Below are 25,005 nucleotides of genomic sequence, written 5' to 3'. Positions count from 1 at the left end.
CTTTTTTTACGTCTTTTTAGATATTTTGTAGGATTCCAAATCTTATAATCTTCATTATTTCTATAATTTAAGCTCGCAACATAATCAGAAATCGATTTATTTTTGAAGTCTTTTAATTTTTCTTTTAGCTCTTTTGTTGCTTTATTTAGATTAGTTTTGTCAATTGGATTTCTACTGATTTGCCACTTTTTCGTAAACGTCTTTTACTTTGAATTAATGATCTAATCTCTGCAGATATGTGGGCACACTAACAAGATGCATCATATCTGGCAGCACTGTTTGTCAGTTATTCTATTATTTTTCTATGTATATTCTTGGAAATTTACAGTTTCCAACTAAATTCCTATTCTTAGTTTACAGTTTTAAGAAGCGTCACTTTTTGTACAGACGCCGTCAAGAGTACAAGTGTTTAAGATCTCTTTAATAAATAATCGTTTTAATATTAAATGTGGTGTCGTAATATTTCCACAGATGCATGAACCAGTTTATGAGAGGAAAATTCATTCCGTTTTTTGGGGAGTGGCAGCAAAAGCTGCTTCGTGAATTAGGTTTGAAAAACCTTCAACTGCATCATTCAATTCAACTTGAGATTTAATAAAAGTGTTAGGTATTATATTTTGCGATATCCAATCTTGAAAAACTCCAATTTCACTTTTATTGCTTAAAGCAAAATATTTTCTTTGCTTAACATTAACTGAAGTGTTGTAACTCACTATGATAGGCGAGTGATCAGAGCTTAGTTCATCAAAGCTAACAGCATCTAACAGTTGAGTTGGAATACCTTTGTATACAGCAAAATCTAGAAGGTCAGGAATTTTTAATGGATCACTCGGCCAGTATGTACGCTCACCGCTTGACAGAGTTCGTAAATTATTCTTTATAATACATTTATAAAGCTCTCTACCCTTTGGATTTGTAGGACTTGAGTCCCACCAGGGATGCTTAGCGTTGTAATCACCTCCTACAAAAAATCTTTGACCGAGAGAGCTGAAGAAACTGTGATATTCTGTGGTTGTTATACTAAGCCTTGGTGGTGAGTACAAAGCATAAATGTGTAAATCATTATTGTTAGATTTAATTTTTATTCCGGCAGCTTGCATAGATGGCGTTTGAATTGGTTCAAGTGCGTCATATTTGATACAAGACTTAATTAAAATTGCACAGCCAGCATGAGCCCTGTTACTTGGCGACTATATCATAATTTTTTATATACCATTATCAGAAAGAGGATTCTCACTGGGTTTCTTTAATATACCTCACAGATTGACCTATAAAAAGTTCGCTATAAGAACTGGGATCGAAGTTATTCGGTTTCTGAGGGCATGAATAAATTGGATACGACTTGGAAATATACTCGCACCCGCCTCTGTACAGCCTAAAATGCACGACAACAAATACAAGAAAGGTTTGACGTCGAAAAGCTGCAAACACAGCGGACAGCCGAACGCAAAACCTCCTGCCCTCTGAGAGCACTCGTCAACAACTCGGTATAAGAGAACTGTGGGACGGAATTTCAAACTCCTTGCGTACAGCTGCAACCGAAACCATTGGTTTTCGGAAAGAGCAAAAGAACAGCTGGTACGACGAAGAGTGCCGTGTCGCAGCGGAGAGAAAACAGGCTGCCTACCTCGCAACGTTCCGATCGACCACTACACGTGCGGGATGGGATAGATACCGAGAGTTGAAGAGGGAAGCGAGACGCATTTGCAGACAGAAGAAGAAAGAGGCCGAAATGCGTGAGTACGAAGAGCTTGATAAGCTGGCCGACAGGGGTAATGCTCGAAAATTCTACGAAAAAATGCGGCGGCTTACAGAAGGTTTCAAGACCGGAGCATACTCTTGTAGGACCCCCAAAGGTGATCTAGTCACTGATGCCCAGAGCATAGTTAAATTATGGAGGGAACACTTCTCCAGCCTGCTGAATGGCAGTGAACGCACAACACCAGGAGAAGGAGAACCCGATTCCCCAATCGATGACGATGGAGCAGACGTTCCATTACCCGACCATGAAGAAGTTCGAATAGCAATTGCCCGCCTCAAGAACAACAAAGCGGCAGGGGCCGACGGACTATCGGCCGAGCTATTCAAACACGGCGGCGAAGAACTAATAGGGAGCATGCATCAGCTTCTTTGTAAAATATGGTCGGACGAGAGCATGCCCAACGATTGGAATTTAAGTGTGCTATGCCCAATCCATAAAAAAGGAGACCCCACAATCTGCGCCAACTACCGTGGGATTAGCCTCCTCAACATCGCATATAAGGTTCTATCGAGCGTATTGTGTGAAAGATTAAAGCCCACCGTCAACAAACTGATTGGACCTTATCAGTGTGGCTTCAGACCTGGAAAATCAACAACCGACCAGATATTCACCATGCGCCAAATCTTGGAAAAGACCCGTGAAAGGAGAATCGACACACACCACCTCTTCGTCGATTTCAAAGCTGCTTTCGACAGCACGAAAAGGAGCTGCCTTTATGCCGCGATGTCTGAATTTGGTATCCCCGCAAAACTAATACGGCTGTGTAAACTGACGTTGAACAACACGAAAAGCTCCGTCAGGATCGGGAAGGACCTCTCCGAGCCGTTCGATACCAAACGAGGTTTCAGACAAGGCGACTCCCTATCGTGCGACTTCTTCAACCTGCTCCTGGAGAAAATAGTTCGAGCTGCAGAACTAAACAGAGAAGGTACCATCTTCTATAAGAGTGTACAGCTGTTGGCGTATGCGGACGATATTGATATCATCGGCCTCAACACCCGCGCCGTTAGTTCTGCTTTCTCTAGGCTGGACAAGGAAGCACAGAAAATGGGTCTGGTAGTGAACGAGGGCAAAACGAAATATCTCCTGTCATCAAACAAACAGTCGTCGCACTCGCGACTTGGCTCTCACGTCACTGTTAACAGTCATAACTTTGAAGTTGTAGATAATTTCGTCTATTTAGGAACCAGCATCAACACCACTAATAATGTCAGCCTGGAAATCCAACGCAGGATTGCTCTTGCCAACAGGTGCTACTTCGGACTAAGTAGGCAATTGAAAAGTAAAGTCCTCTCTCGACGAACAAAAGCAAAACTCTATAAGTCGCTCATAATTCCCGTCCTGCTATATGGTGCAGAGGCTTGGGCGATGACATCAACCGATGAGTCGACGTTACGAGTTTTCGAGAGAAAAATTCTGCGAAAGATTTATGGTCCTTTGCGCATTGGCCACGGCGAATATCGCATCCGATGGAACGATGAGCTGTACGAGATATATGACGACATTGACATAGTTCAGCGAATTAAAAGACAGCGGCTACGCTGGCTAGGTCATGTTGTCCGGATGGATGAAAACACTCCAGCTCTGAAAGTATTCGAAGCAGTACCCGCCGGGGGAAGCAGAGGAAGAGGAAGACCTCCACTCCGTTGGAAGGACCAAGTGGAGAAGGACCTGGCTTCGCTTGGAATATCCAATTGGCGCCACGCAGCGAAAAGAAGAAACGACTGGCGCGCTGTTGTTAACTCGGCTATAATCGCGTAAGCGGTGTCTACGCCAATTAAGAAGAAGAAGAAGATACGTATGAGCGTGAATACATATTGACGCAAATTTTTGCGAGTCACGGAAAAATATTTTGGAATGGATAAATATTATAAATCGACAACTGCGTTATTGCCACTTTTCTCATTTCGCCAATTTGGCTGCCATATTGACTTGTGATACTTCTGTTATTTGAGACAATTGTTTTTGTAGAACAATGTTAAAATTTTTTGTTGGTGACATATTCACATGTGTACGCATATGTATGTTTGTATGCTTGTGCATTATTTGTTCGGAAGTGTATACAAATATATGTACATATAAATGAATGTATATGAACATGCAAATCAATCCGCGCACATGTAGTATATTGATAAGTGATAAAATCATGATTTGAATTTTTGAATGCGCACATGCGTATCCGTGCAATCATATGAGCAAATAATAAGATTAATATGATAGACGATATATTTATACATATATTGTTGTGATAAATTCAATTTCTATTACTAAGAAACATAATACAAAAACATTTATTAGTATAGTATATTATGTAAAAATCAAATAAAATTTTTAAATATGCAAGTCCAAATTGGCTATAAATATTACTATTCATGCATTCATACAAAATTGTACTCATATCATAATTACATATGTTTACATGCCAATATGGAAATGACGACGGCAAACGCAAAAGTATACATATTTGCATACATTGCGATTGCCTGGTTCAAAGCAAAAATTGAAGCTTGAAAATATCACAATGCTGTGGTTGGGAGCAAGAATGATAGAATATAAGATTACGACACTAGTTTACAGTTAGTTTTTTTCGGTTTAGCTCTTGACAATTCTTACAAAAACAAATACATTGTTCAACAATTTCGTGACGTAACAGTTTTGCGTTGAGAAGAACAAGCATAGAAATGCATACAAATTGTAAACAGAAAAGTAAACACTTTTTGAAATTCCCAAAATAATATTAATTCATTCGTCTTTGCAGGAAAAATTTCAGTGGAATATTTAGAATATTGTTGCGAGAAAATATGTATATAATTAGTTTTAGGCACATCCACAATAAATAGAGTAGCATGTGTGGGAATTGTTCAAATGAAGAAAACCAGTGAAAGTGTACTGTTGTATTTATTTAAATTTCTAAGCATAAATTTATTAATTTTTTAAAATCAAATGTGCAGTGGCTTGTTGTAATAATTATTATGCAATTAAAGGATCGAAAACGAGTTTTTTCAGTTTTCCGGCCGATTTAAAAGTTGCCGAAAAATGGGTGCTATTTTGCAAAAGAAATGATATATTTAGTAATAAATTAATAATTTCACAATTTTTTTATCATAATTTCATACATCTGAATTTATATACAACACAAGAAACGTCTTCTCCATTTGAATCACAACTTAATAGACAATTTTATTATCAATAGGCCGATAAATTTCTTTAGCAATGTTTCAAATCTTTACACTCAACAATATTCAATCGCTTCACTAAAACTTTTTATTAAAATCGAAAGAATTAATAATATTTTGCGAATTTACAAAAGTGTTTACTTTTCTGTTTACAATTTGCAAGCCATTTGACAGTTTTTCACTCTTGTTCTTCTCAACACGGAACTATGACGTTTCGTAATGGCGGTCGTCGTAATCTTGTATTCTATCATTCTTGGTTGGGATTATCATCATGGGCATGCATACATATACATATTTATGTCTTCATTTTCTTGGGTATGTGAGACAGAGAACACAAAAAAAAATGTCTTTATGTTCTCTGTGTGAGAGGTGTGTTTTGTACGCATTTTTCGCTGTTAAAAGTGGAATATCAAAGAACTTACCAATGATCGCAATCTTAGCACAACAAAATACAAAACTACTATTAATGCAGTATTCACGAGATATATAAATAGATTTAAATCAAAATTGTTCATTTCATACTTTAGTTACCACAGACCTATTGTTTCAGTTTTAGAATTTGAAGAAAATCCTGATAATAATGATGAAAATGCTGATAATGATAGATGTAAGAGTTGTTGAAATTATGGATGAGAATTGATAAATTTTGTATTTACTATTTACTAATATTTGTAACGTGGCTTTCACCACCTTACAATAATTTACGTCAACACCACTACACCCGACCTCAACGTAGAGCTTTCCACCATACCAGAATTATCCTAAACTTCACCTCACCGCACTGACCAAAGCTACGCACACAACTCGCCCCACTACACTGACGAAAGCTGCGCTGTGCTGCTATATAAGCAAGCACTTCACTTCCAGTGCGATCATTTCCTTCCAGCACTCTGGCGAGGACGGTCGCCATCGGCAGCAACAGGCAGGGGTAAGTGTAACAATAGTAGAAATAGGTAGCATTGTATATAAAAGTAGAAGTAAACAGTATGGGGTAGACATCGCACAGAAAAGCCATCATGCCAATGCACGCGATGACTCTGCCCTATACAGTAGGAGGGGGGAATTCGCAGGCCTCGCAGAGAAAAGGCATCACCGCCGGGTGATGCCAGTGCTCGCGATGGCCCTGCCCGGTAGTTGAGCGAAAATTTACACGACTTTTTATAGCGTTGCGAGGAACTCGCCGAATGCTACTCTATAGCAAATAACCAGCTTCTTGCTACTATGCCGGAAATTTTGCAGGACAAAGCGCTGCAATGGTTTCGTGTAAAACGCAACGCCATCAACACGTGGGACGACTTTCGTTACGAGGCTGGACGGTTATTTTTACCGAAACGTCACCTCGCACATCTCGAAGAAACCATCCATCAGCGCAAGCAATTTCCCAGAGAGAAGGCAAAGGATTATGTGCTGGCTATCCAAACGCTTATTCGCCAACACCCGAAACTTCGCGATGAAGATCACACCGAGCGTATATACGACGGTCTAAGGGTGGAATATCGCTTATATGTCCGTCGGAGCGATTTCAACAGCGTAGACGAACTCGAATTAACGGAAGACTACGAATTGTTAAGAAGCGAGGAGGCCAGGCAAGCAGGAAACACCAATAACTGTTTGACAGCGGTAAGTACTAAGTATTGCTGCGAGAAAGTTTGTTGGCGATGTAAGCAGCCGGGACACCGAAGGCACCAATGTCGCAACCAGCAGCGAATATTTTGCTCTCGCTGTGGATGCGACGGAATCATGTCTCGAGACTGCAATTGTCCTACACATGCGACGATGCGAGCTACTCCGTCCAAACCCAGTACAATAGCACTCAACGCAACGATTCCGTACCCAGAAGGGAAACAAGATGGCCGTTATTATTTGCCCATTACTGTCGCAGGCATGCAGATAGAAGCTCTGGTGGACACCGGAGCCACACTCACATATATCGGTAAAGAACTTCAACATCATCTAGATAAACACCAAATTAAAGCCAGACGCCAAACCCGTCGCATTCAGCTAGCTAACCAGACATATATACCTAGCACGAAAATGTATCCTGTTACAATAGAGCTGGGTAACAAGTCTACGCGACTACTTGTATCAGCTCTACCGACGCTTTCGGAACATGTCATCTTAGGCATGGATTTCTTAAGGAAGCGAGACCTGACTATCACCATCGATGGCCAACCTCTAACCGCTACACGCCTAAGCACACCGGCACCCACCGATCATCTTGCTATGCTAACCGAGAGGCAACTTAACGCACCAAGCATACCAGACGCATACCCACTTCCTCAGATAAACACGATCCTAGACCGTTTGCTCATCTCTTTCCAGATAAACGAAATGAAACACGTAATCAGCGGAATGCCACACGCATCGGGCCGCCATACCAAGCGCCAACCACAACCACCAGATGAGCCTCAAAAGCCACAACCATTTCGGCCACCACCCGAAGTCGGCCGGGCACCAAACCAGCCGAAATAGAAGTATTGCCGCGACAGACGCCGCTCAGCACGAACGCTCGGAAGCTCCCGACCACCAGGCGAGCCCCAACGCCACGGGAAGCAGACCGCGAAGCCTGTGCTACGACAGAGCCGCGCGGCGCCCAAACCTCGACGCATCCAGTAGTCCAAGCAAGGGCCCAGGTAACGCTCTCCGCCAATCGAAGCGACCTGACGACTGCAGCTTCGATCCGACTCGTCCAGCGAGGCACTGCAACGAGTACCGTCACGGCGGAAGCCAGTACCGCGAAGACACTCGCAGAGAAGGCGCAAAAAGCACCGGCCACAACAACGCCGGCGTGCTCGGACGACGATGGGGCGTCTGCCCCAGCAACTGCCACGACCAACGTCGAGACGACGCCGCCTCACCCAAAAGCGACACCAACCCCGACGACGACCCGACCTCCAATTGCCGAGATCAGCGCACGACCGGTCACGCCTGACACATCGCACCAAGAAGTGACACCGGTGACCGAAATTCCAGGGTTCCTGGAAAGGCTGGTAATGACACGACAGCACTTTATCAAGCGCTCCAAGCGAACGCTATTCTTCCGGGGCCGACGTCTAGCCCTACAGAAGCTAGAAGGCGACCGGGTTCTGGTGCGATACGGCAGAGAAAGATGCGTGCTTCATTTATATGAGTGAATACCTCAGAGCAGCCATTACAATTAAGTTACTAGTTTTAAGTATGCATTTGCTCTACATTGATCTGTACAACCCAACCCGTAGGCCAGAAATTAAAACTAGTTGTTTACCAGTTACAATAGTTATTTATGCATTTATACAATTACATTAAATGGGTGTCACTAGTTGTAAGTACGCATAGCTATAAGACCTAAGACGCCTTTGTACTATAGGTTAAGAAACAACTATTAAATAAAGGTTTCCACACCCGCTCCCCGTTCACGGCACATGCCAACCAAGACAGCAAGACAGCCTCCAGCCAACCCATCGTGGGAGATCGAGACCACTCCTTCCACCTGTTACCAGCGAAGTATCGTTGTCCGAAGTGAGGGGGGGACTGTAACGTGGCTTTCACCACCTTACAATAATTTACGTCAACACCACTACACCCGACCTCAACGTAGAGCTTTCCACAATACCAGAATTATCCTAAACTTCACCTCACCGCACTGACCAAAGCTACGCACACAACTCACCCCACTACACTGACGAAAGCTGCGCTGTGCTGCTATATAAGCAAGCACTTCACATCCAGTGCGATCATTTTCTTCCAGCACTCCGGCGAGGACGGTCGCCATCGGCAGCAACAGGCAGGGGTAAGTGTAACAATAGTAGAAATAGGTAGCATTGTATATAAAAGTAGAAGTAAACAGTATGGGGTAGACATCGCGCAGAAAAGGCATCATGCCAGTGCTCGCGATGACTCTGCCCTATACAGTAGGAGGGGGGAATTCGCAGGCCTCGCGCAGAAAAGGCATCACCGCCGGGTGATGCCAGTGCTCGCGATGGCCCAGCCCGGTAGTTGAGGGAATTCGCAGGCTTCGCGGGATTGTAGTGCCAACAATTTTGATGAAATCTATGACATTTCCGTCGATATTGCTGCAACAATCATGTGAGCCTCTTCTATTTCCATAGTGTCTTCATCTAATTCCAATTGAAATACATATTTCTCAATATTAACGTTTTATGCATCAATGATTGTAATTCGGATTTTGTTCCATTTGTCGCCACACCGCGTTGCTCCAGATCCTTTTTGAGCTGTGGAATTTTCAGATCGTTAAGCTTTGGCTTTTTAAACAAATTTTCTTCTTGAGAATTTATTTGACAATTCCACTTATGACACCAATTGTAAGGTCGTCACTCTTGAGGTCGACACTCTTGAGTCAGACAGTTCCACTTAACAAATATGTATTACTCGTTATTAGAGTTAACAACTTATTATTGTATTGCTCTTTACTAAGCAGCACTCTAAATAGAACTGTTCAGCTGCACAATCCGGCAGCTCTTATATAGTAGATTATTACCAAAACATCGTCACTGGAACATTCTGGCAACTACGAATTTCGCTGTCAGGTTGGTTCTAGCAATTTATAGTCGATTCTATTTTGTTCTGACATTCGTGCTCGTCACACTGCCCTCCACCTAAGTCTGATCCTACCGATTATACATATTGCCAGTGCCAAACGCTACAAGCCGTTCCAAATGAACTATTTTCGTTTTATTCTTAAGTCTTCATATAATCTAAATGCGATACACTCCATTGTTGAGTCGTTTAATAACCTGGTATGCTCCTTCCCAACTAAACTATAATTTGAGATACACTTTCTTTCATTGTGGGTTATGAACAATACCTAATCTATTGATTTCCTTAGCACTCCTTTCTCCGGTGGCGTTAATTCCAAACTTCAAATCAATCTGTAACCATTATCAAAACTTCCCTTGCCCCGTTTTGTCATATACAGTGGGCCAATAAGCCATCAAGAACAAGGATATGTGGGTATCCCAATATTTTACTTTTGAAGAACTTTCCGCAAACTTTCTTACAAAGTTCGATTGAATCCATGCCGTTGGCCTGCGAATGTAGTGCTGTTGTACGGGTTTTGCGGATATCCAGTTTCTGGCACATCTCCTGAATTAAAGCTGACCAAAATTTCCTATCTTAGTGGAAATGTAATTTTATTGAAATATCTTGATACTAATTGTTGATAAATACGTCCGCTACTCTTCCTTTCTCTTGGTTAGGAATTGTGTATACCTCTGCCCATTTGCTGAAACAGTCCATGACTACAAAAACTTATTTTCTAAATTACTGGTACAAAACAGAACTGGTGACTCCTGGAATTCGACCGTTAAGCTCACGGTAGAGGAGGAGTAGAGTAACTATCAGCTGATGTTATGTAAACCATGGTGCAAGGGAGTAGAAAAAGTGCCCATTCACCATAGTAAAAGAGCCATTCTCAGTCCTTAACCTACCCCCCAAGTGTACGTTCACAATAAAAACATCATGACCACCTCTGGTGAATAAGGATGGCGAGAGGTTAAAATGGGTTCCGTAAAGCAAAATGCTTTAATATTAAATTATAAATTTACAGAATTATATTTATACATTTATTAATACTATTTTCAATTTTGCTTATAGAATGAAGTTTAATGCTGTTATCAAAAGATTTGATTATATCTTCTTGATATAAATAAATATGCTATATATGTATTTTTAAGCATTTTAGTTAACTTATTCATGGACAAAGTGGAAATTTTTTTGATAATGAGTGTACCAAAAGAGAACTATTGTGGAAAAATTTGGTATTACATATCATAATAATTCGTCGGAACAGTAAAACACAATTTTTTACTGTAAGATTGATCAAGAGATAATTATAATAGCCATGTTTTCTATATTTTAAGTACATTTTTTTGTAATCACAAACTACATACACGTTTTATGTCAGAATTTAGCTATACGCCGGCGATAAGGAATCCTACTCGTTCCCAAATGGAGTTTTTGACCATCCTAACAGATTTATCATATTATTTTTTAGTTCTAAGCTAAGTTTTTAAATAAAAAGGATTCTTAAAGAAATAATTTTTTTGAATTAGCAATATCTATATAGTAGTAAAAAGTAGTTTAAATCAGGTTACGCAATACTATTTTGCCATGCTCAATAGCAATACTTGCATAATATTTAAAAAACTAAATGGCCCAAATAAAAATACAACTCAAATTGCTTAATTTTTAATAGCGGTTCATTATTAGCCAAATTACATTTATTTGTTTTTTAAAGTTTAAATATCAACTTCCACACCATTCATAATCGACCATAATTCACTAGATGTAAAGACGAATTGTAATTCGCGTAGATGCAAATGTTTCTTTTTCAAATCGCTGCTTGGCCACCAACGCTACCAAAATTTCATTTGATGAGTGTTGTTTATTATTTGCTTGGCTGTTGTTAGTAGTTTTATGCCATTATAGTAGTTTTATGCAAGCATACATAGTTCTTCCCAATGTTCTATCGGTTTTGGTGGAGCTGGTTCCTCCCATTCTCCCAATTCGGCATCATAATATTGCGCAACACGATATGGTCGCAATTTTCATGGTACTTGCTCTTCCATGGAGGTCAATTGTACATCCAAACGACATCAGTAATACATTCGCGATCGATACGTTCCATATGTAGCTCACCAATAGGTTGCCCAGGACAGATAAGCTCAGTGAACTTGGCTTTCAATAGGAAGGTAGGATCGTAACGAATGTCTTAACGGCGGTATCGCCACCATTTTTCATCTTTGCGCATAACACGATGGAACCAGTCAATTAATTCGCTCAACTGGTAACGCTTTGGTCTGCAAGGTGGGTGTTGAGTGTTTAGCATATTAGAATTTTGCTCAAAACTCACCCAACAGCTTGATAAACCTGACCAGCAGTATCGGGATCCTAAGCACAATTAACAATAGCTTGTACAACATCCGAATGTGCTCACCGTAGTATTTGCTCTTCAAAAAGTTGCTTCCACCCTCAAGCACAATGGTCATTGGTTTAGGACTAGCGTTTAAAGCAGACAAATAATCAAACGTTCTACACCAGCTTCTTTGCTGATTCTATAAAAAAAAATTAAAAAATACATGGTAAATCTTTTGAAATAAAGTTTAATTTAAGCTTACCTAGCAATACGACGTGCACCTTCCATGAACACGTCGTTCAATTTAAAATTTTGTCTCGAATTCACGACCAACTAAGTTGATAACTACATTTGAGTACTTCACAGCATGGTACAAGGGAGTAGGGAAAGTCTCATTCGGGTTGGGGTCAAAATTCTGCTTTTTTGGAAATTCTGCATTCATAATTCCGGAAGTTGGAACACCGGGAATCAAAGTTATGGAAGTCAATATTCTGGAATTCAAAATTCTGGATAACGAAATTCTAAATTGCAAAATTCTGAATTGCAAAATTCTGAATGGCAAAATTCTGTAATTAGTGATTAAAAATGCGTGTTGATAAAAAAAAGTGCGCACTTTTTAAAAATGCGTGTTGATAACAAAAAAGTGCGCACTTTTTTTTATCAACACGCATTTTTAATCATTAATTACAGAATTTTGCCATTCTGTAATCATATGTTTTATTGCCTAGTAAGTAGTTTTTTACAATTGCATGATTGTATTTGTTATTGTTATTCCTTTGTTTGTTGTTGTTCATTTATTTTTTTGTACTACCATGATTGTATTTGTTATTGTTATTGCTTTGTTTGTTGTTCTTCATTTACTTTTTTGTACTACCATAATGATTTAGTTTACTATGTACCTACATATACATACATATATGTACTGTCTAAGCAATGTGTTACTGCCATTTCATTAATAAAAACGTGCTAAATATTTTTGTGAAATGATGGAAAATATAACTGTGGTGAAGTCTAATAAAGGAAAAGACATGTTAAACGTCGACGGCTACTTCTTCTATGTATTTGGAACGAAAAAATAAGAAAACATTTAACTGGACTTGTTCTGAACGAATTAAAAACAAATGTACCGTGCGTATTGTCACACAATTCGATGGCTGTGAACATGTTATACGAAAAAAAAAGAAATGAATCTATTTGGTCTTTATTTGTTAATAATGTTGTTTTTTGTCTTTCCGATAAACATGTTTGAATTTTGGAATCATTTTGGAGGTTATGTTTTGTTTATGTTATATTATTATGTATGTATAAGCAAATTTATATAAGATACACGATTTGGCTCAAATTTTGGGAAAAAAATTTCCAGAATTAATTCTGGAAAACGTAAATTCCGGAATTATGAAAAACCAGAATTTTGAAATGCAGCCAAAAAAAGCAAAGGAATTGCGGAATTCCGATTTCCAGAATTTTGTCGACCCAGAATCTTGATTCCGGAATTTTGACTTCAGAATTTTGATTTTAGAATTTTGACCGTTTCCCGTCCCATTCACCATAGTAAAAGAGCAATTCACAGCTCTTAAGCTACCCCCAAGTGTACGTTCACAATAAAAACATCATGGCCACCACGGTAGAGGAGGAGTAGAGTAACTATCAGCTGATGTTATGTAAACAAAGGCACAGCTGAGAGGTGACACTGTAGAAACGTGAAGAGGAGTCCGGGGTTGAGTTTCTATTGGAATCCAAGTTGGCCGACTTTTAACCGGAAAATGGTTGCATTGTGTTATTTTCTTAAAATTTATGGAAAAGTTGTCTCAAAAAGTTGTCCCGACAATATTCATGCATGCAGCTAAATCCAGTATTGCTATTGAGTATGGCAAAATAGTGTTGTGTAAGCTAAATTAAATTACTTTTCATTACTATATAGATATTGCGAATTCAAAAAATAATTTTTTTAAGATCCTATTAAAGGTTAGGTTCCAGCTCTAAAGTAAATGCTCAAGAAATTGATATTGATATATATTGATATTATTTCTCTTGTGTGAAAAAGTAGTTAGCAAGAAATTTTAACATTTCATATCGCACCGTGAATGTTAAAAAGTGGAAGAAGGGGTAAAAACCGAATTTCCGTATAAATGGGGTATGTGCAGGTAGGGGAGCTTCTTCAGAGAAGAAATATCCAAAAATAATATAAAAATAACTTTTATTTTTTAAAATATTCACGATTAAAGTTCATAAATTTGCACTAATAACACATGGAATTTCTCTATGTTTCGCTAATGTTTTTCACGTTTTTCACTCTGTATATTTAAATATACACTCTAAACATTGAAATAAGTTCACATTTCACTTTTATTTTGCTATATTTTACTTAATTTATTAATTTAAAAATCACTTAGCACACTCATTGTTGAAAATGTTAGATTGTTCACAATTATGAGGAAAACGAGCCTTGCCACATCTTAAACAGCAAATATGTAGGATTTTTAACAATTTTTCTTTGTTTGTTTTTTCGCGTGATTCTTTTTTCTATATTAACTATACCAGAGAACGTATATTTATAGAGAAGGTCCAAAAACGGACAGGCGTGTTAACCAGAGAACTTAAAACATAGAGAAGGTGCAAATTGAATTCTGTATGATGGAATTTCACCATTCTCGCTGCTATTTAGCAGAATTGAGCACGTGCAGTGGCAGAAATATATGTAAAACGACTGAATTCATGCAAGAATGAATAAAGAGAAATGCTTTGAAGAAAAATATGCAAAGTCACATAAAGAATGTAAAGAAGCATTCTCTGAGACACATATGTGTGATCTTGTATCATATGAACCATTTTTATCAGAAAAATTGTAAAAATTTCAGTTTTTTACAAAATCGTAAAAAATTAGATACAAAATAATTAATTTTATTTTTTAATTTTTTAATTATTTCAAAAAAGTTATATTTATTTTGTCTATTACAAAGCGGAGATGTGTCAAAAGAACTTCATTTCTTAAAAAAAATGAATGACCTTCATGAAATATGCATATTCGCATTATTTCGTTATCATTTCCATATTTGTACCAATAGAATTTCTATGACACATGCATATGTGCATATGTACATTCATATATTATTATTTTTTTGGCACATTTGTCTGTATGTTTACGAAAGCAAATGCGAGCCATATACACTGGCCAAAGAAAGTATTCAAAAAATACATTTATTTATTTTTGAAATATTTCTTAATATAAACACATAAAGAACCAAAAAACAGTGTTTTTTAAAGCAAACATTTATATAGTCTGTAAGTTGATGAGTTTTGTGATAATCACAACAACAAAATTAAACAGAAACGCACCAAAACTAAATTATCCTGAAAATGAAAGCAAAAAAAATATTTGACAGTTACGTAGAAGAGCGAATTCCAATGATTAACGGTGAAAGTTACGATCGGTTTGAATATTTTCTTTAACATTGTTATGCAGCATTCAATTTAGAAGCGGTATTTAAAGTAAATAAGTGAAATGGTAAACATGGGTCGCAAAAAAAAAGAAGTGTCTGAGGAAATCAAAAATCTGATCGTTATACATTTTAAAAGTGGAATAACCGAAACTAAAATAGCCGAACTAGTTGATAGGCCGCGAACAACTGTCCATTATATTATAAAAAAATGGAAAGATAAAAAGTCGGTTGAAAATCATCCAAGGTGTGGTCGCCCAAAAGCCTTAACTAAAGCAGACGAACGTTGGTTGGTTCGCCAGGTCAAGAAAGAACCAAAAACAAATGCCACGGTTTTCTCCAAAACTGTTCAAGAAAACCTAAATATAGATGTGACACCCCAAACCATTCGCAATTATTTGAAAATCAATGACTACAGAGGAAGAGTTGCGCGCAAAAAGCCATATATCTCTAAAAAAAATAGATTAGAAAGATTAAGGTTTGCAAAAACGTACACAAATAAGCCCGCCGAATTTTGGAATAAGGTGATATTTGCAGATGAGAGCAAATTCAATCTTTTTGGATGTAATGGTAAAGTTACAGGAAGCCCAATACAGAATTGGAAGAGCGAAATACTGTGGCAACTGTGAAACACGTAGGTGGAGGAGTTATGATTTGGGGGTGTATGTCGGCAGCAGGAGTTGGAAATATGGAGCCAATTCGCCAAATCATGGACCACATGCAATACATTGACATTTTGAAGAGAAACTTACGAACTAGTGCAGAAAATCTCGGAATCGGAGCGATTTTTCAGTTTTACCAAGATAACGACCCAAAGCATTCCGCACTAAATACAAAGCTTTGGCTTTTATACAATTGCCCTGGAGTAATTAAAACTCCTGCTCAAAGTCCAGATTTAAATCCCATAGAGCATCTATGGGATCATTTAGAAAGAAGGCTGAGGCAGCGCCATTTTACGAACAAAACCCAAATGGAACAGATACTAATGGAAGAGTGGTACAATATAGACCCATCCATAACAAGAAAGTTGGTCGAATCAATACCAAGACGTTTAAAAGAAGTAGTCCGAAGTAAAGGAAGAGCTACGCGGTATTAAAAAGTATTTTTTTGTTTTCAAACTTGGATTTTACATGAATTGTCGAATATTTTTTTTGCTTTTATTTTTGGAGTAATTAAGTTTTTGTGCTTTTTTGTTTAGTTTTGTAATTTTTATTATCACAAAACTCATCAATTTACAAAATAAATAAATTATTGCTTTCAAAAACACTGTTAATCGGGTTTTTATTTCTTTATATTATGGAATATTTTAAAAATACATAAAAATATGCATATGTCGAATACTTTTTTTGGCCAGTGTACATACATATGTACATACATTCATAGTAACAAGTTTCAAGCTTCTTTCGCATCTCCATTGTCACAGTCAACCAATGGCCGAAACTTGCGTTTTGTCAAAAGAGTCGAGTGCTGAACAAATTGAGCACGACAGACTGCAAGCGACATCTGTCAAATACACACGTTCTTATGGACACAGTTATGTAGTTGTGCAGCTGGCTCAATAACTGTGTCTCTAAGAACGTGTGTATTCTAATATATTCGTTTGCAGTCGGTCGCGCTCATTGTGTTCAGTACTTCTATGTGTCGAAACACTGACGCGACGGTAAAGCGCCACAACATTTTTTTGTTGGTAGAAAATCCGAGCTGTGCCGAAAGAAACTAACAAACGATCGCCGATTGTTACCGCTTTCCTTGCTGCTCGAACAGCGTCGCCTACAAACCAGCGTAAATATGTATGAAGATGTATGCGCGTGCATACATATCGACGCAGATTTTTGCGAGTCACGGAAAAATATTTTAGACGAATATTGTAAATCGACAACGGCTTTATTGCCACTTTTGTCACTTCTTTCTGTGAAGAATCATCAGAAAGTTGTTCAATTTATGATTTTTAGCTTTTGCCATCGTCGCGAAAAGACGCTTGTATGCGAAGGCATGCCCGGGGAGATGTTACGTTGTCTGTTTTTATGAATGAAGCAAGGTCGCTTGTGGAATTTGCGCCTGCGTTTATGAATGAAATCGTTTTTGTTGTAAAATTTACTACATTTAAGCTTCGCCAATTCGGCTGCCATATTGACTTGCCATGCTTATGCTATTTAGGCAATTGTTGTTTTTGTAGAACAATGCTTAAATTTTTGTTGGTGACATATTCATATGTGTACGCATATGTATGTTTGTATGCTTGTGCATTATTTGTTCGGAAGTGTATACAAATATACATATGTACATATGTATGTAAGTTTAAGCATAAATGAATGTATGTACATATGTATATGAACATGCAGATCAATCCGCGCACATGTAATATGTGTATTGATAAGTGATAAAATCATGATTTGAATTTCTGAATGCGCACATGCGTATACATGCAATCATATGTGCAGATAATAAGATTAATATGATAGACAATATATTTATATATATATGCATTGTTGTGATAAATTCAATTTCTATTACTAAGAAACATAATACAAACATATTTATTAGTATAGTATATTATGTAAAAATCAAATTAAGTTATTAAATATACAAGTAATATATACTAAATTGACTGTAAATAGTACTATACATGCATTCATACAAAATTATACTCATATCATATTTATTACATGCCAATATGTAAATGCCGACGGCAAAACGCAAGAGCATACATACATATTTGCATACATTGCGAAAGCAAAAATTGAACCATGAAAATGTCACAATGCTGTTGTTGGGAGTATCATAAGGAGCATGCATACATATTTATGTCTCTTCATATTCTTGAGTATGTGAGAGAGCTGTATTTGTACACATTTTTCGCTGTTAAAAATGGAATATCAAAGAACCTATTTTTCTTCAATATTCCCTGATTGCGCATACATGCTATGGCATCATAAGCCGTACGTACATATATTATTTCTCTTCATATTCTTTGTTGAATATGTGGAGAACGTTAAAAATGTTAACATTTCACAGCGTGAATTCTGTATTTGTGTCGTGAGATTCCGTGTCGCAAATTTATCAAATGTTCCTGCACCTTCTCTATGTTTTAAGTTCTCTGTGTAAACTGTCAAAAGCTAACAAAATGCGATGAGTGCATTTCACCACAGCAGGCTAAAGTGGTGAACACACAGAGCGCGACAGACTGCAGCAGCACGACAGTGAACAGAAAACGTCGTTGTTCATCTTACTACATGTACATTTTGAGAAGCAACAACAACACAATGGCCGGCATGTACACAAAACAACGCAGTTGTCCATTTTGTATGTACACAATTTCGTTGTGGCCATACTAATTCCTTTCTCTTCAATGAAATTTTAATATTTTGTTCAAAATGAATTTTTTTATGCAAAAAATAAGTAAATAGATAATTATTTTTGCTTTAAATTATCAATTGTTATTACAAATGATATAATAGAGCTATAATATAGCTATTTTATGCTTTTATTTGTAAAATAACGTCAAGTTTGTTAGAGCTGTGAATAATTTTACATTTTATATATTAGTGGCTTCACCACTCTACCTCCTCTTTCTATCTTCCATTCTACTGTCAACTCTACTGTGGTTGGCAAAAATAGGAGGATATCGAAGTTAGGGAGAACGACAACTGTCGGCCTGCAGTCGTGTGGTCGTGCAGCTGTCAAAATAACACTGCCCATAAGAACGTGTGTATTTTAATATTTGACAGAATATTTTTTTCTTATAGTAGGAGGAAGCATCGAAAGCCGGAGTGCGGGACTTTAATCCGCTAAACCTAACCTACTCCCAACTCAAGACTCTCCCTCGGAACCACCAGATAAGGTATTACTTCATGGGAGTGACAAGACATTTTACGTCTCCTCTATAGCACAGACGGACTGACGCCTATTCTGCTGTATCTGTCTTAATATTGTCATGATGGAAGTTGCCGCTTCGCGAACAGCTTTCCACTTCTCAGAGGACTGACACATAAGTGCAGTCAAACTTTCCACCTTTAAACTACCACCTAGTGCTGTTTCAAACTTTTCCCTTATGTTTAGAAACCGAGAACAATGGAAGAACACGTGCTGAGGGTCTTCTATTGACTCCGTACACATCATAGAATACGGACTGACGTCGTTTTGAAATTTATATAGATAGCCTCTGAAGCACCCATGCCCGCTTAATATTTGGGTCAGGTGGAAATCCAGGTCCCCATGTTTTCTACTTATCCACGTATGGATGTCAAGTATAAGTCTGTGGGTCCACCGTCCTTTAGTTGAGGTTTGCCACCGTTGCTGCCACATATTTATGCTCTTCTTTCTCTCTTCTCTCTTTTGGATTTCTGTAATTGGCGCTGATAGCTCAAATAATCTCGCGAGTTCGTCACCCTGGATGTCTATGGGCGGCATACCAGCTAGTACTTCAGATGCCTCGCTGGAAATAGTTCGGAAAGCACTTGTTACTCTTATTGCTGTGAGTCTGTGCACCGCATTTATTGGTTTGGCATACGCTTTTATGTTTAGCGCCTGTATCCATACTGGAGCTGCATATAGTATAACTGAGCTCATAGCTTTTGCGATTAGAAGTCGGCGGCTGGAGCGCACACAGCCTCTATTTGCCATCATTCTTGATAACGCGTTGCTTTATTTGCTATGTTTGCCAAGTGCTGCTTGAATTTCAGTTTGGAGTCCAATATATGTACTATAATATAATTACTGTGGTTGTGAAGTAATCATACACTCTCCTATAGTGAGAGTTATTTTTTCCTCAATTTTTCTGGTGCTTATGAGCAGTACCTCTGTTTTGTGCTCAGCCAGTTCCAAACTCTTTGAAGAAAACCATTGGCGTATACCATTTATGCATTCATTACATTTATTTTGTAGGTCTTCAAGTTGTTTACCTACTGCTACCACTATAAGGTCGTCCGCGTATGCGATTAGCTTAACGTCTTTAGGCTTTTCTTAGGCCTTCTATTTTGAAAATAACTCATAATGGTATTTATGAGGTACTGAGGGGCGCGTATTCCATATAAGGCTTCGAATATATTTTCCCATTTAGAAGAGTTGAATGCATTCTTCACATCCAGGGTGATCAGCGCACAATATTTTTTTGTACCACCTTTCCATCTTTTGCCACTTGCTGCTCTTTTCGTCGTGTCGACAACTTCTTTCAGTGCATCGATAGTAGACCTCTGTTTTCTGAAGCTGTATTGTCTTTTTGATAGTCCGCCGGACTCCTGGATTGCAATCTCCAAGCGGTTTCTTATTATGCTTTCGTACACTTTGCCCATTGTGTCTAGCATACACAGAGGTCGATACGAAGAAGGTTCATCTGGTGGTTTTTTTGGTTTTGGGATTAAAACCAGGCGCTGGATTTTCCAGGGATCGGGGAACATCCCTTCTTTTATACATGCGTTGTACATTTTTGCGAAAAGAGTGGGCTTTGAGATTATGGCTACCTTTAGAGCTCTGTTTGGTATGCCATCGATACCAGGCGCTTTGTTGTTTTTGATTCTTTTAGCTATGGCCAATAGTTCTTCTTCCGTAACCAGTGGGGATGACTCAGCAGCATGGTTTCGCCGCACAGCGCTAGTAATCGGGCGTGCGTCGGAAATAATGCCTCGACGACTTTCTTCATAAACGGAGCGCATTTGGGTTGCTGCCGCTTATTTTGGAATTTGGACATAGAGATTTTATAAGCCGCCCCCCAGGGGTCTATATTCGCTTCTTTACAGATCTTTTCAAAACAGTTTCTCTTTCTACGGATTATAGCTGACTTTAGAAGCTTCTTATGGTTTTTAAAAGCTTCTTTGAGACGGTTTTCGTTTTTGCCACTTTGATTGCGTTGTAGGCGACGTCAGGCTGAGTGATAGAGCTTTCTCAGCGTGGCAATTTCTTCATTCCATCAGTATACAGGTCTTCGCTTATTGTGACATTTTGTCCTTCACATTGTGGCGTCGCATGCTGCTATCAGTTCCTTTTGCAATGCGGTTACTAAGTGGACGCCGCCTTCGCCTGGTGCTATTGCTGCACTCCAGACTGTCTCAAAAACGTCAGTGTCAAAATCCGTTTGCTTCCAGCTTCGTTTATGTGTAGTGTTACTGCGTGGGGGTTCCTGGTCCCCAGAGAATAAGACTTCTGCGATGAATGCCATATGGTCACTATTTGTGAACACCTTCCACTTAATGTGTCTGCTTAGTGCGTCATTTGCAAACATCAGGTCTATTACAGAGCCTTTATTTCCTTTTTGGTAAGTATTTTTTGTGTCACTGTTCATTATTGTGAGGTTGGTTTGGCTCAGGAATTCCAGTAGTTGTAGTTTGCAGTCTGTCGCGCTCTATGTGTTTACCACTTAAGAAGGAGAAACTTTAACAGTGGCGCATGAACAGAGCAGAACATTCAATGAAAATTATGCTCAGAAACATGCATTGCTATTACAAACGTATGTTGGGCCTTTTGCGTATATTTTTATATGCTCACATGCCATCATGTTAATTGAAGTGATTATCATTTTTCGTATTTCTATGAATATATGCATAATTTATATCATTCTAATTAAATTATGCTATTTTCAAAACAATATTTGTAGTTAATGTGCAATTAAGAGTTATTTATTAAAATATTTCTTATGTTTGAAAATAAATGTATGTATTATAATTTCTTATGTACATATATGAATATGTTTGTAAATATATGTATATGAGATACTATCATAATATCATAAAAACTTAATATACATATTACAATAATATGTCATTTAATTTTCATACGCATCTACATATCAGCTCATAATTACATATGCACATATATATGTATGTATGTAAGTACAATTTAAATTCAAATCGTAATATCATTTATCAGTAAAAAGTGTGTGCGAATTAATTCCCGCGACGAGGGAATTTTGAAAAAAAATATATATTTTATATCCGCGAACGCGCGGATGAAATGAGAACACGTGTGGTTCTAGTGGATTGCAAGATACAAATCAATTCTTTATTTCAGAAATACTAATATATATACAATTTGGTTTTATTTACTTAAAGTTAAAGCTGAAGTGTAAGCATCAGCTTGATTGGATCCAGAACAAAGAGTTAATTACAATTTTAGCTGCGACAGCAAATTCCAGCAGAACGTTAAGCGTTCTGTTTTCTTTATGATTGTTATTGTTATGCCTTCTTGTGAGGGCGAGCGATATTGTTTTGATAATAATGGATTTTTGGAGTCAGAACGGAAAAAGCATATCGAATTCTTAAGTAATCAAAAACGTTAATTATATTTCTAATTTATGACACAATGTAATTGCAAAGTGAAAAGATTCAATTTTATTTACAGTTAGGGTAAGGTTTCTATGCGGAGGCTATCGTTAACTCCCCCTTCCTAAAATGAATCGTCCCCGATTCACTATTATTTTGAGTTAATTTATATATTTGGTCCAAAAGAGCATTATAAGTGATTTCTTGAAATTGCGTATTTTGGATTGGTCTGGGAATTTCGCGAGATTTTTTTAATTTTAGTAATAAGTAAGTTATGAAAATGATTCCCAAAATTAAAATTATGTACCAAAAATATGAATGGACTGTTATGTTCTTGTTCCGTTCTGTTAAAATATTTATATTATCTAATTTTAACAGTTTGTTGGTAGTTTCAAAATATTCTAAAATTTCAAAATTGTTTATATGGTTATTTTTAAAATAATTCCACATTTTTACTTCAATGTTTTCATAAGATTGATTATTTATTACTGTATAATTTTCAAATGTTATTAGATATGTTCCATTTAATGTTTGATTATCTACAATATTTTTTCCTGAAACTAATATCGCTCCTGATTTAATTTCTTCAATTTGAAGGTTTTTTTCTTTTAATTTATTACATTTTCCTTGGTTTTTGTTTAAAATTTCTGACAAACATGTGCTTTTTTTATTTAGTTTACAGTAGGTTTTTGAAATTTCTGTTTTACAATTCTGAATATTGAAAAATTTATTATTACAGTATATTATGTTCTGGTCAATAATAAGTTTACCATCTAATTGAGCTATAGCTCTTACATCATAGTACTTACATGTTAGTTCTATTTTAGGGTATTTTATATAAATTATAATTATGTCTCCTTTTTGGGCTATTTTGAATTTAGAAATGTCCATTAAATCTGTTATTGTCATTATACCGTGTTGGTAGTATGTTATGTTTTTTAGTTCATCAAAGTGTAAAATTGTTGGATTTAAAATTCCAATTTTACCAAAGGTTATTGTATTTATTAAATTTTGCAGTTCATGTATAACATATTGATTTCGTTTTCTTTTTATTTTCCTATTTATGGTATCACCTTTAATATTATTAACTGTGTCAGTTAATTCTGTTATTATTTTAAAAATTTCTGAATTTGTTGTATATTGTTTATTGTTATTTACTACTAGTTCGTCCAATTTGTTATTAATTTTTACAAAGTCGTCATGGTCTGGTGTACCAGCTATCCATTTCCAAAGTGTTCCTAATTCATTTATACCCCTTTTTGCCTATAATTGGTTTGTTTTAATTGTTCCAATAAAGTTTTAATTATCAAAGTTTCTGATTCTGTTTCCTGTGTAATAATTCCTAAGCTGTCGTGATTTTGTTCATTGTTACTGTAAAAATTTCTATTTTCGTCTGCTATTATGTTTTCAAAATAAGATAAATTAGTAATGTGAAATAAGTCCCCGTATTCCTCATAAATGGAAACATCTCCATTTTCGATAAGTACGTAGTCTTGTCGGGTGTAATCTATAACATCAGCGGTTGCTGAGCTGATTAGTGCAGTCAAAATTAAAATGATCATTTTGGAAACCTATAATAATTATGATTTTATATTATCTTTATGAATAATTCTATTTTCATTATTAATTTTTATTTTATTCTCTAAATTTTCCTTAACTTGTTATTTTTTATATCTAGGTTTTAGTTTATTTCTTTATCGTATCATATTTTCATAAATTATTTCTCCCGGGTCAAATGGGAAGCTTGCATGTGTTTGAAGCTCAGTTAATTTTTCGAAATTATATTCATCGGTAATATGGAAATTATTTATTTTTAAAATATTAGTACTACCTTTTTTTGGAGTATATTTTTTGATTTTATTGTCGGCATTATCTTCGACTGGCGTCCTAGGATTTTCTTTTCCCAAGTGGTTTAAATTTGGTATTTTTATATTTTTATTTGGTTTTTCACCATTATTTTTTTGTTTTATTTTGCCGGTAAGAACTTCGGCTGGCGTTTTAGGACCTTTTTGTCCCAAAATAATTTCTTTAAATAAAATATTGCCGGTAAAATCTTCGGCTGGCTTTGTAGAACTTTTTTGTTCCACAATATTTTCTTTATACTTACATCTTTCATTAGGCTGGTATAAATCGTCAGCTGGCGTTTTAGGATCTTTTTGTCCCAAAATAAATTTTTTTAGTATAATATTGCCGGTAAAATCTTCGGCTGGCGGTGTAGAACTTTTTTGTTCCACAATATATTTTTTATTTAAATTGCCGGTATTATCATCGGCTGGCGTTGTAGAGCTTTTCTGCTCCACAGTATTTATTTTTTTATATTTGCCGGTATTTCCGTCGGCTGGTTTTTTGGAAACTTCTTGTTCCTTAGTTTTATTTTCAAAATAAATATTCATACTTTTGTTTTCATTTTCCAAATTATTTTTTACCCTATAATTAATTTTCCCATTGGACACATCGATAAGTGCCTCAATATTTTTAAGGAAATTGTATCCCAAAAGGAGATCCGATTCTAATCCCTCTATTT

General features: G+C 36.9%; 1 pseudogene; it reads right to left on the bottom strand.

The window, feature by feature from the left end:
* Positions 1 to 11,136: 11,136 nt before the first annotated feature.
* LOC126765589 (NADH dehydrogenase [ubiquinone] 1 alpha subcomplex subunit 9, mitochondrial-like) lies at positions 11,137 to 16,609 on the bottom strand (annotated as a pseudogene).
* Positions 16,610 to 25,005: the final 8,396 nt, after the last annotated feature.

This window comes from Bactrocera neohumeralis, unplaced genomic scaffold (assembly GCF_024586455.1).
Source record: "Bactrocera neohumeralis isolate Rockhampton unplaced genomic scaffold, APGP_CSIRO_Bneo_wtdbg2-racon-allhic-juicebox.fasta_v2 cluster10, whole genome shotgun sequence".
Lineage (NCBI taxonomy): Eukaryota > Metazoa > Arthropoda > Insecta > Diptera > Tephritidae > Bactrocera > Bactrocera neohumeralis.
Note: the sequence above shows the minus strand (reverse complement) of the source record. Positions and strands in the feature narration are given on the sequence as shown.